Source organism: Helianthus annuus, chromosome 16 (genome assembly GCF_002127325.2).
Source record: "Helianthus annuus cultivar XRQ/B chromosome 16, HanXRQr2.0-SUNRISE, whole genome shotgun sequence".
Lineage (NCBI taxonomy): Eukaryota > Viridiplantae > Streptophyta > Magnoliopsida > Asterales > Asteraceae > Helianthus > Helianthus annuus.
In genome coordinates this window covers 172,663,076-172,673,741 of record NC_035448.2, presented here as the reverse complement: position 1 = coordinate 172,673,741, position 10,666 = coordinate 172,663,076, and the positions used below count along the sequence as shown (strand labels likewise).

The following is a 10,666-nucleotide window of genomic DNA, read 5'->3' as shown; positions in this document are numbered from 1 at the left end:
AAATGAGAAGGATAATCATAGCCTCCTTTCCATATTAGCATTCCTCATATCCTTTTACCATCTTGCACTTCATGTGTCATGCCATGCTAGTTTCCCAAAATATGAACTTTTAATTATCATCAATTTATTCCATTATTCAGTCTTTCACTCCTTAATTTTAAAGTACGCGTCACCTTTGCCATATTCAATTAGAGTGGACGGAACCCCTTCACTGCATGGGGAACACCGCCACCATTTCCTTTCACCACACGGCAGGCCCAAAATTCGAGGAATACTCACCGCATATTTGACCGTTGGACATGAATATAACCGTTGGACATGGGGTAACGGCTATAATGTTGTTTAAGTTAAATAAAACAATTAAATACATTATAAATATTACCATTTTACATTCCATTTTTCACCCAATTCACATACTCTTGAAGCATATTATCGATAGACAAAACAAGGGCGATGACAAGAAAAAAGTTTCGGGTTCCGGTTCGAAGGCGAGGGGGCGTGACTCGCAAAGTAGACGAGGCGGATCGAGTGTGTACCAACCCAACTATCCACCACCATTTTTTTCACAATCGGGGTTTTACAACACCCAACCCCAACCCAACTATCCACCACCATTATTTTTCATTACCACAAGGTCCTACGATGGTTGCACCGGGTGTGTACGAGTATCGTACGGAAGCTCAAAACGCTTTTGATCCGTTTGCTTATCGAAGTCCGTCGACTCAATCTTCAAGAGATTATGTTGAACACATGCTTCCAATATACGATGATGACGAAAATGAAGAATTTGTAGCTGAGACTCAAGAGTCAGATGAAGACGAAAATGAAGAAGCTGAAAAAGAGGAAGAAGTTGAAGTTGAAAAAGCCGAAGATGAATGTAAAGGAAAGGGGGTAAGGCAGATCCGCAAAGATGGACGGAGAAACAAGAAGAGACGTTGGCGATGGCGTACGTGTATTGTAGTGTAAACAAAAAGAAGGAAATGCCCAAAAATCGGAAGGTTTTTGGAAAAAAGTTCTCGCACATTACAATGCAACCGCTGGAGGAAGTTCACGGACCATTCATCAAGTCCGTCCAAAATGGAAAACTATGCAAGGGAAGTTGAACTTATTCAACGACTTTTGACATCAAACGGTATAATTTATATTTATATTTTTTACCTTTATACGTTGTTATTTTTTTAACTTAATATAATTACATTCTTCTACCCCTCTTCCATCCTCCATGTAAATTTTCCTTTTTCCTCTCTCTTGTTGAAAGCAAAATTGAATACTTTATCTTTAATGGGCGTTAATTTGTGACAGAATTGCTATAACCAGAAAAAAAACGCTTAAGTATTATTTACACAATAAAGTGTTTCGTGAAAAAAAAAAGTTGTTAAAACTTTTATTCATAGAAAACTATATAACAAAAATTAGTATACATTTTTTGTATAAAAAGTTGTTAAAATTATATATATGATAGTAATAAAGATACCGAAACTTTTTATTAATGGGATTCTTCAAACTTGTTGTCAAAATTGAAGTGTTAAAAATAAGAAGTTCTTTTATTTCGTATCATGTAAATAAATATCATTGATAAAATCATGTGGACGTCATGCTAATTCTAAAAGTCAAATGAACGTCACACAAGGAAAAAAAACATTATTTAACAGCTTAAGAAGTTAAATTACTTATATTAGAAACTAAATGTGTACATTTCCAAAATAGAAAATTAAATTATATTTATGATAATAATCCTTACAAACTTAATAATGAGAACTATCTTAACTCATAAATAATTAATGAACCCAACTAATGATAATATAACCCTACCACATAAATAATATATTCTTAATCAAATCTCACTAGTCAACACATGTTACAAACTTATTTTTATTATTATAACTTTCTGGATATAAAAATATTAAATATCTTCCACCTTTATGTAACATAAATACAGTAAAAAAGAATATAAATGGCTCTACAATAAATGAAGCCAAGTATATTTCCATGACAACAAGTTTAATGTTCATAACTCAAGTCCCCCGTGAATATTAGCTTTTTAGATCCATCTATTTATTGGGTTTACTCTTGAATTGGTGTATAGACACTATTGCCTAGTGGAGATGAATATGATCGGGTGGTTCTGCTGGTGGCACGATGATACTTCAGTGGTCCGTCAGTGATCCAAATTTGCCGTTCAAAAAAAAAAAAAAGATCCATTTATTTTTTTATAATATACCGAGGAGAAACACTCAGTAGTTACAGTTTAGATTTTTATAACATTTAGAGTTAATTACATAGTTAGTCCATGTAGTTTGCACAAAATAACATATTTAGGTATTAATAATATAAAATCACCTTCTAAAGTATTAACTTTTCATTTTGTAACGTTTGGAGGTATTAACTTCTCAGGTATTAATATAGTTAGTCTCTGCGGTTTGCACAAAATAACATACTTAGGTACTAATAATTTAACAAACAATTGACGTTAATACCTCCAAACATTACAAAATGAAAAATTAATACTCTAGAAGGTGATTTTAAACTATTAATACCTAAATATATTAATTTGTACAAACACATGGACTAACTATGTAATTAACTCTAACATTTATTACCACTTTTACAAGACAATAATTAACATATGATGATCAATTACATGCTCATATAACACTTTAACACAGGTTATAATTATTGATATTTATATACACTTATAGAAATTAGTTTGTGTAATTTGTCACTAATTAATAGATGAAACATACATGAATTCTTGTAATCATATGATTATAATGACGGATCTTTAATATAGATTTAATTTTAAGTAATACATACTACATACTTATACGTGCTACTTTATATTCAATCCATAAAACAAGGGTTTTTCAGTTATATTTTTATTATATCATAAGTTATTTCTCCCTCCTACTATACTAACAAACCATTTAATAATTTTATACTTACACCTTAATAATTTTATGTTTACACCGAACTTATCTTCTAATTTTTTATATGAAGGGGTTTCTAGATATAAATAATAATGCACAAAACTATATTACTGTTCTTGCTTTTGGGATTCATTAGACTAGACAGTAACATCTTAAGAGCACCTAATTTGGAACATTATGGGTTCAAGTTCTACAAGAACTGAAAATGAAATTTGTCGTTAAAAAAAAAGACAGTAACATTTATGCTTAAATAATTAAGTTTAAATGAGTGACGTTATTAATTCATAAAACATAATTAAATATCATGTCTATGAGATATTTTGCAATAAGATTTATTGTCTAAAAATAAGGTTACATATAAATATAAACTTTAAAATATAGTAAAAGTTTTATCATTCATATCATAATTTGTTAGGGAATATTGGCGATTTAATAATCAAAAGCGATCGATGTCACCATTAATGGTTTAATAATCATGTTTTGATTGTGTCGAAAGATTGTGATTTTCGTCCTCCTTAGTAACATTAATGTTTTTTAATCGTAAGCAATTTAAAGAGGAGAAACACAATATATTAATCTAAGTTGTAGATTATATATATGCACATGATTTTAAAAGGTTTAAGAACACCAGAAAAAATGACAATCATTTTTCAGCCGTTGGATCTGATGAATGATCTTTTTTACGCGATGCCCTTTTCGTCATTAATGTAAAAATACGTTAGCCACTAAGTTGATTCACCGTCTCACCGGTGAATACATTATATTTTCTATTAGTGTATTTATTCACTAAAAAGCCACTAATAGAAAAAAAAAAAGGGTAACTTTGTAGAATAGTAACCAAGTTTTAAAAGTGTTCCAATCAGGTCACTCAACATTCATTTTTTATTAAAATTAAGGGTTTTTTCATCCATTTCATAAGTAACCATGGTGATGTGGATTTTTGTTTCTTTTTTCCCTTTTATTTGATGCTAACTTTGAATGATGACGTGAATTGTAACTTGTTTTTTTTAATTTTTAATGTAATTAAAGTTTTTTTATTTTTAATAAATATAATTTCATATATTAAAATAATCCGACCCCAACATCTTATTCTTCATTTTTTTCTTGACACGTAGAAAAAAGGACATGACTTGATTTGAATGTTAAGTTATCTAATTGGGACAAAAACGATACGAGTGACCTAATTAGAACACTTTTGAAACTTGGTTACTATTCTGTGACATATTTCCAAAAAAAAAATGTATTTTTGTATGAAGCATAATCCTGACGCCTCATTGTAATCACATGAGCTATAATAATACTGTACTTAAATTAAAATTAAAGATAAAATGATACTTTATCTAATAAAGTAATCAAGAATAAAAAGTTATATATGTTTTACCATGGCTTCCCAAAACGAACACATTGTGGCTGTTTGTTTGCGTGCCACGGGCCACTTGTTACTCTATATCAATAGTGTAGAATCTTTAATGCACTGTTTATTTATAAAATAAGATTTTTAGTAGAAACCAAACACACACAGAAATATGTGTGTATGACTATATACTAATTATAAACGTTATAGATATTTATTCATCTTAAAAATAATGATCTTAAACATCTTAAACATGATGAAAAGACATCTATACCTTATAATAAAACAAAACAAACTTATGTCATTTGTCTTCTTCTTAAAAACTTTAGTGCCACGTGTCATTTGATTGTATGTATGAATAATCATTTGAGCGGCAATGTATTGGACGTGTGCTGATCCTAAATCCCGCTTTTGACTTTAATTTTAACACTGAATAATGAAAGTTTCCATCATTCTCTCATATTTCCTCAAATAACTCTACCAGAAGTTTTTAATTCCATCTTTCTCTATAATCATCTTACAAAATATGAATGAGTTTCCATGTTTAATGATGATTGGTTGCATAAACACTAGATCTATAAATCCATACGTATTCTGCCGTTTCTTCACATCGATTCGGTTGTTAATCGATTTATCAATCATCCTCTGTTTCTTCACATCGATTTGGCTGTCAATCGATTTGTCAAGCATTATTTAAGGTACGATTCGTTAATATGTATGCATATTTCTCTGGTCTTTAATCTGTATCATAATTTAGGGCTTTTTTTGAATATGTGTTTGTATCAATCTCTGGTCTTTAATCAATATCTCATAATAAACAATTTTGCAAAGAGATGGCTAGCATTACAAATTTCAACCTAGATACTGATTGAGGTCTAATACAAGGATGTTAGATTCCGTTAATTCTCCAAGGATTTGTGACCTAATTTGGGGTTTTTTGGATGATATATGTAGCCATGTAAGTAATTTTATTCAAAGTTTCAAATTAATCTTTCTTCCCGTTATTTTCTTTGATTTGTGTATTCATATAGTGTTTCCGTTTATTACCAAATTTTGGGTTTTTTTTTACAATATTTGAAACCATAAGAGCTGGTATATTCAAATTAAATGTTAGTGATAGGGTTAGTTGTATAATGGTATGATAAACCCTAAAAGTGATGATATATGTAACCCTAATAGCAAATTATATTCAAATTAAATGACAGTGTAAGGGTTTGCTGTTTAATGGTATTATAATCCCTAAAAGTACATTTATTTTGTGTGTTTTTTGTTTCTATTGTATGGCTTGATTATATATTTATTTTGCTTTATGATTTGTTTGATACCATGATATGTGCTGGTATTTTTTTGAAACAATGATTTTGCCAGTATAATTATAGATGTACACCAGCTTAGGAAGTGCATTTGTGTATATTTCTTTGTCCGGAACCTTTGTCAAGTATAACGTTGATCGTTAAGATAATTTTGTGTTTACCTGATACTCTAATATGTTTCCAACTTTTTAATTTTTCTTTATTAATGTGGTTAATAGTAAATCATCGTTGCTTCTTCAGTTGTGTTTTGGACTCTACACAATCACCAGACTTGAAGCTTAACACAAATGGTGGGAGGCGAAGCAGACGGAATGTCAGTCATTGTTTATCAAAGTTTCTCTATAATTGAGATTGTTCGTTTCGTAACCAGATTCTAACTTTTTTTTTGCAGAGCTTTGAATTAGCTACAACTTTAGGTGGTCTGAAGATAAGCAATCGAACATTCAATGGCCCTATATTTTTGCAGAGGTGGGGGTGAGCCCTCCTTTTGTGCTTCTTACCACTGTTAAAAGTGAACTGAGCCTCAAAATCCAAGTTGCAGCCCAAAATTTATGGGTTAACAAATATCATCGTATCATTTGCAACTCGTTGTTAGCCTATATTCAAATTGTTTCTTTCAAAATTAAATTTATAACTAGAATTACGACCCGCCGCAATGCGGCGGGGATTCTTTAGTTATAACTAAATCGATTTAAGACGCGCACGTTATGTTGAACCTGTCAAACGGGAAAAAATAGACGAAAACTTTTGAATTAGAAGTGAAAAATCAAATTAATTAAAGTGGTTAAATCGTATAAGATAGAAACTTTTGAATTAGAAGCGAAAAATAAAATTAATCAAAAGGGTTAAATTACCAAAGATTAAAACTTTAAATTTAAATTGTCAAAAATTAAAACTTTAGGGTTAAAAAGGAAACAAAGATTAAACTTTAACTAAAACTTTAAACTTAAATTGTCAAAAATTAAAACTTTAGGGTTAAAAAGGAAACAAAGATTAAACTTTAGGTTAATAATGTTAAAGTTAAGAACTTTAGGGTTAAAAAGAAAAATCCTAGTTTTTTTTTTTGAAAAACCCCCCAAGCACATGTTACAACAACCTAAAGCACAAGTAACTTGCTTATTTATAGGTTGTTAATGTCTGGTTATGAATTGTCAAATGTGTTTGATCTTTTTTCTTCTTTAAATGTATATTGTAGTATACTTACCCTGGTTACAACTCCTTCAGATCTCATTTATAAAGACTTCAGTAACATTATTCAAAAACTAATAATTTAGATTAGCTTAGATTAGCTTTGTTTCTGTTTTTCTTTCTTTGTTTTCCTTTTTTTTTTTGTTTTTTTGGTATCTTATATGATTGTATCAGTTACATAGAAAAACGAGTAGTATTTCGACAAAGAAAATTGGTTGAATTCCTTTTATTTAAAGATGTATTTGTTTTTTTTTTTCAGAGTGTTTCGACACGGGAAGAGCAACAACAACAGAAGGGGATGTATATAGTTTTGGTGTAGTTTTACTTAAGCTCTTGAGGGCAGTAAACTGTGAGATGAAGCATTTGCCGAGGAGGGAACAAAGCTTGTAACACGGGTATGTCTTTCAAAGTCAGTTTTGACCTTTTTTTTCTATTCATCAGTGATGACCATGAAGTAATATTAACTGTTATGCAACTACAAGTGAAAATAATTGTTCAAGATATGAAGAACATTATGTTGATAACAGATTAGCGTGTATAAGGTTGTATGAGATTAATCATGCATTTATTATAGCCTTAATGTTCCTAGATACAGATTTATCTAAATGACCAAAAATGTTAGAAGTTCTAAAGATGCTTGAAGAGATCAAACTAGATCATCTTGGTCACAACTCACAACCTTTTTTTCTTGAAGAATTTACAAGCACAAAGTTTATATTTGCGTTTATTCAAGTTTAAAATAAATTTTGAAAGTATCATATTCGTTTAAAATGGGGCATATGCTAAAAAATGGATCAATTGTTTGGAGTAAATCATATTCGTTCAAATCCTCCCTGTATCCAGGACAAGAGTCATTGCAGCGTGTTATAATATTTGGAGATATGGGAAATAGAATTTGAAAGTATCAGATTATAAAAAAATGTTATTCTAAGAATTGTACTAACACTTCTATAATAAAATCATGTATTTAGCCGAACGCAATGGATTAAATGAGTATTCAAGTTATCAGCGAGGAACACACAGGTACTTGAATACTTGTTTAATGATGTTAAAAAGTGCAGTTTTAGCTGCATTTTATTGTTGTCAACAACATTTTTATTTTATTTACTCGCTTTCAAAAAATGCAGTTTCAAAACAACATTTTTATTTCATTTAAATGTTGTCAAAAAGTGCAGTTTTAGTTGCATTTTATTGCTGCCAAAATGACGTTTTTATATCATTTAAAAGCTGTAAAAAGTGCAGTTTTTTATGCCTTTTATTGTTGTCAAAACAAGGTTTCTATTGCATTTTAGTGCTGTCAAAAAGTGTAATTTTAGCTGCATTTTAATTCTATTAGAAGAGCCTTTTGTTGCAAAATACTGTTGTTAAAAAGTGTATATTTTGCTCCATTTTAATGCTGTAAAATTATGCGGTTTCTTCTTATATATCATTTTTATGGTGTAACGGGTCAAACGGGTAAACTGAATACTATGTTGACTATGACCGAACCTTGATGATCCTTCAAATTTGAAAAGGGTTAAGTGAAGGAAAATTAATTTATCTAACCTAAACAATCACAACAGGTACTACGTGAATGTGGAGATTGGCGACTCGCCAAAAAGTATAGACATCACCTTCGTTAGCCAAGGCATGACCTCTTTACTTTAAGTAACCTGTGTAACACACGGGCACTAACTTAACTAATAGTTTTAGAGTATAATTGGACTAATACTTGACAAAATTATTTTTACTCGGTGATAATGTTAGTTTTAAATTTATCGACTTATTTTTAATCGTAACTGTAATAATACTTTGTGCTCATATGAACATATAGTAACCATGCAGACAAAGGCGTTGCTTATCCTGGATGGCAGCCTATGGGCATGAAGATCAAAATATGTGACGGTAGCAGCTGGGCGACATGTGGCGGGAAAGATATAGTTGACCTGTCAAAAGGTACTTTCATTGCATCATTTGTAAATAATATAATGGAACTTTTTTTTTCATTTAAATGTCAAGATCAAGTGAGAGTGATAAACCACCTGACTGGGTCGAATGCAGAGAAGCGGTTGAACCAGATTCATCAGTTATAACCATCAAGTTTGCTGAAACATCTCACGCTGCAGCTGATAGCCTCTCCAATGGTGATCTTGAAGTTGATCCATCGGACGACATTGCTATTGATCCTCCAAACAAAGTGGAGGTGACTAATGTCGTATAATTACTGGTGGATGGTGAAAAGATACAAGGTTGCAACCTTAAGCCTGGAATATTAGAGCAAGTTTGAGAAAATCACCTGCTGACCAGCCATGTCTATAATCCTTCTTTGTTTGGTTTCTATTGGTTTTGGCCCCCTTTGGGTTTTGTACTATGTAGGCATTTTAAGACCTGCTAAGTTGCATGTTTGTTTTCTTCTTTAAGTGAATAAAAGCATGCTTTGCCGTAAAAAAACTAACTGTGTTGGTTTTGTAACTTCATTTGATACATTATGCACCCGTAGGTAGAGGGATGGATTTCATTACTTGAACATTTATTTCTTTTAAATGATTATTTCATCAATTTTGAGACAACCTGTTTTTACGCATGGTCAGTTGTATGTGGCTTTATCAAGGGTAAAATCCAGAGACGGAGTCAAATTGCTTATATTAGACAAGGACGGCAAACCTACCGATAAAACATCAAATGTCGTTTATAAGGAAGTGTTTAACAAATTGTGAACTTTGTCTTCTTTGTTTGTTTTCAATTACGTGTAATGTTGATAAAGATGTTCGTAGTTCAACATTTATTTAATTAAGATGTTTACTTAGATGGTGTTGACTAATATTAATTATTGTTGGTCCACCCGTGTAACACACGGGTACTTAGACTAGTAATTACTATAATAACTTTAAAAATAGTTAAGTTATTATTACAATATATCCCCTCCCCTAGCTCAGTTGGTTCCCATGTGGTTGGTTGGGCCGGTTTCCTCCTTGTGAGGTTGTCTGTTTGACTCCCGGTTGCGGCCTTTTGGGGGGGGGGGGGGGGGGGGGGACGTTCTAATGATGGATCGCATCCTATCGAGGCATGGTACGGTCCTGAGGGCACACCCGGTTGTACCCCAGTTGTTACCCCAGCGAGTTTCTCGTATGGGGACAGTATGGTTTCCGGGGAGAGATCAGCTTGCGTGGGGGCCGGGCCTGATAGAACACCGCGTCCTCAAGTGCGGAGCTGACGGGAGTTTGTCTTTGACAAACTCCCGGTGACAGCAAGTCATGTACACAGAAAGTCACTGTAAAAAAAAAGTTATTATCACAATATAAAATTAGGAAGATGACAAAAAGTAAAGCTGCAACAAAACAATATATACGTGCTATATTGAAATAACTAGAAGGGTAAAATCATGAATGATTGAATGTTATAACTTTTTAAGAGAACACACGACTTTGTTTGTTGCAAGTGTGAATTAGAGCCATGGGCGATGATGAGGGTACGTAGTTGTGGAGGACCACCGCACAGGGCCCGTGATTTCGAGGGGCACATATTTTTATATAAAAATATCCGACATATATGTTAATTTTTTTAAATAGTATATTTATACCAACTCCAAGATAGACCTATTTACAAAACAATTTTTATGGTTTGGAAGTTAGCTCATTAACATTAGCTTTAGTGAGCTCAATACCCATTTGATTTTAAAATTAAATAATAATAATAATAATAATAATAATAATAAAACATTATGAAATGACACATTTTTAAGCTCGAACATGGTACATGAATTCTCATAGACGCCTCTTATTAAAGCATTGATAATAGACTTAAGAGGACGACCAAAGACGATGATGTGGCATACGACGAATGTAGTATCGCGCAAGTCCATTCGTGACATTCTTTGTGTTCACATTAGTGAGGGAGGTTAGAAG

General features: G+C 31.7%; 1 long non-coding RNA gene across 3 annotated transcripts; it reads left to right on the top strand.

Moving 5' to 3' along the window:
- Positions 1–4,764: 4,764 nt before the first annotated feature.
- On the top strand, positions 4,765–9,276 carry LOC110916197. Of its 3 annotated transcripts, none has more exons than XR_002579560.2 (6): positions 4,765–4,979; positions 5,835–5,907; positions 5,986–6,068; positions 7,042–7,177; positions 8,596–8,717; positions 8,823–9,276. It is a non-coding gene; the product is annotated as an uncharacterized LOC110916197 (long non-coding RNA). The 3 variants fall into 3 exon arrangements; XR_004883024.1 differs by having other exon boundaries at positions 5,986–6,062; positions 8,607–8,717; positions 8,823–9,275; XR_002579559.2 differs by having other exon boundaries at positions 8,607–8,717; positions 8,823–9,275.
- Positions 9,277–10,666: the final 1,390 nt, after the last annotated feature.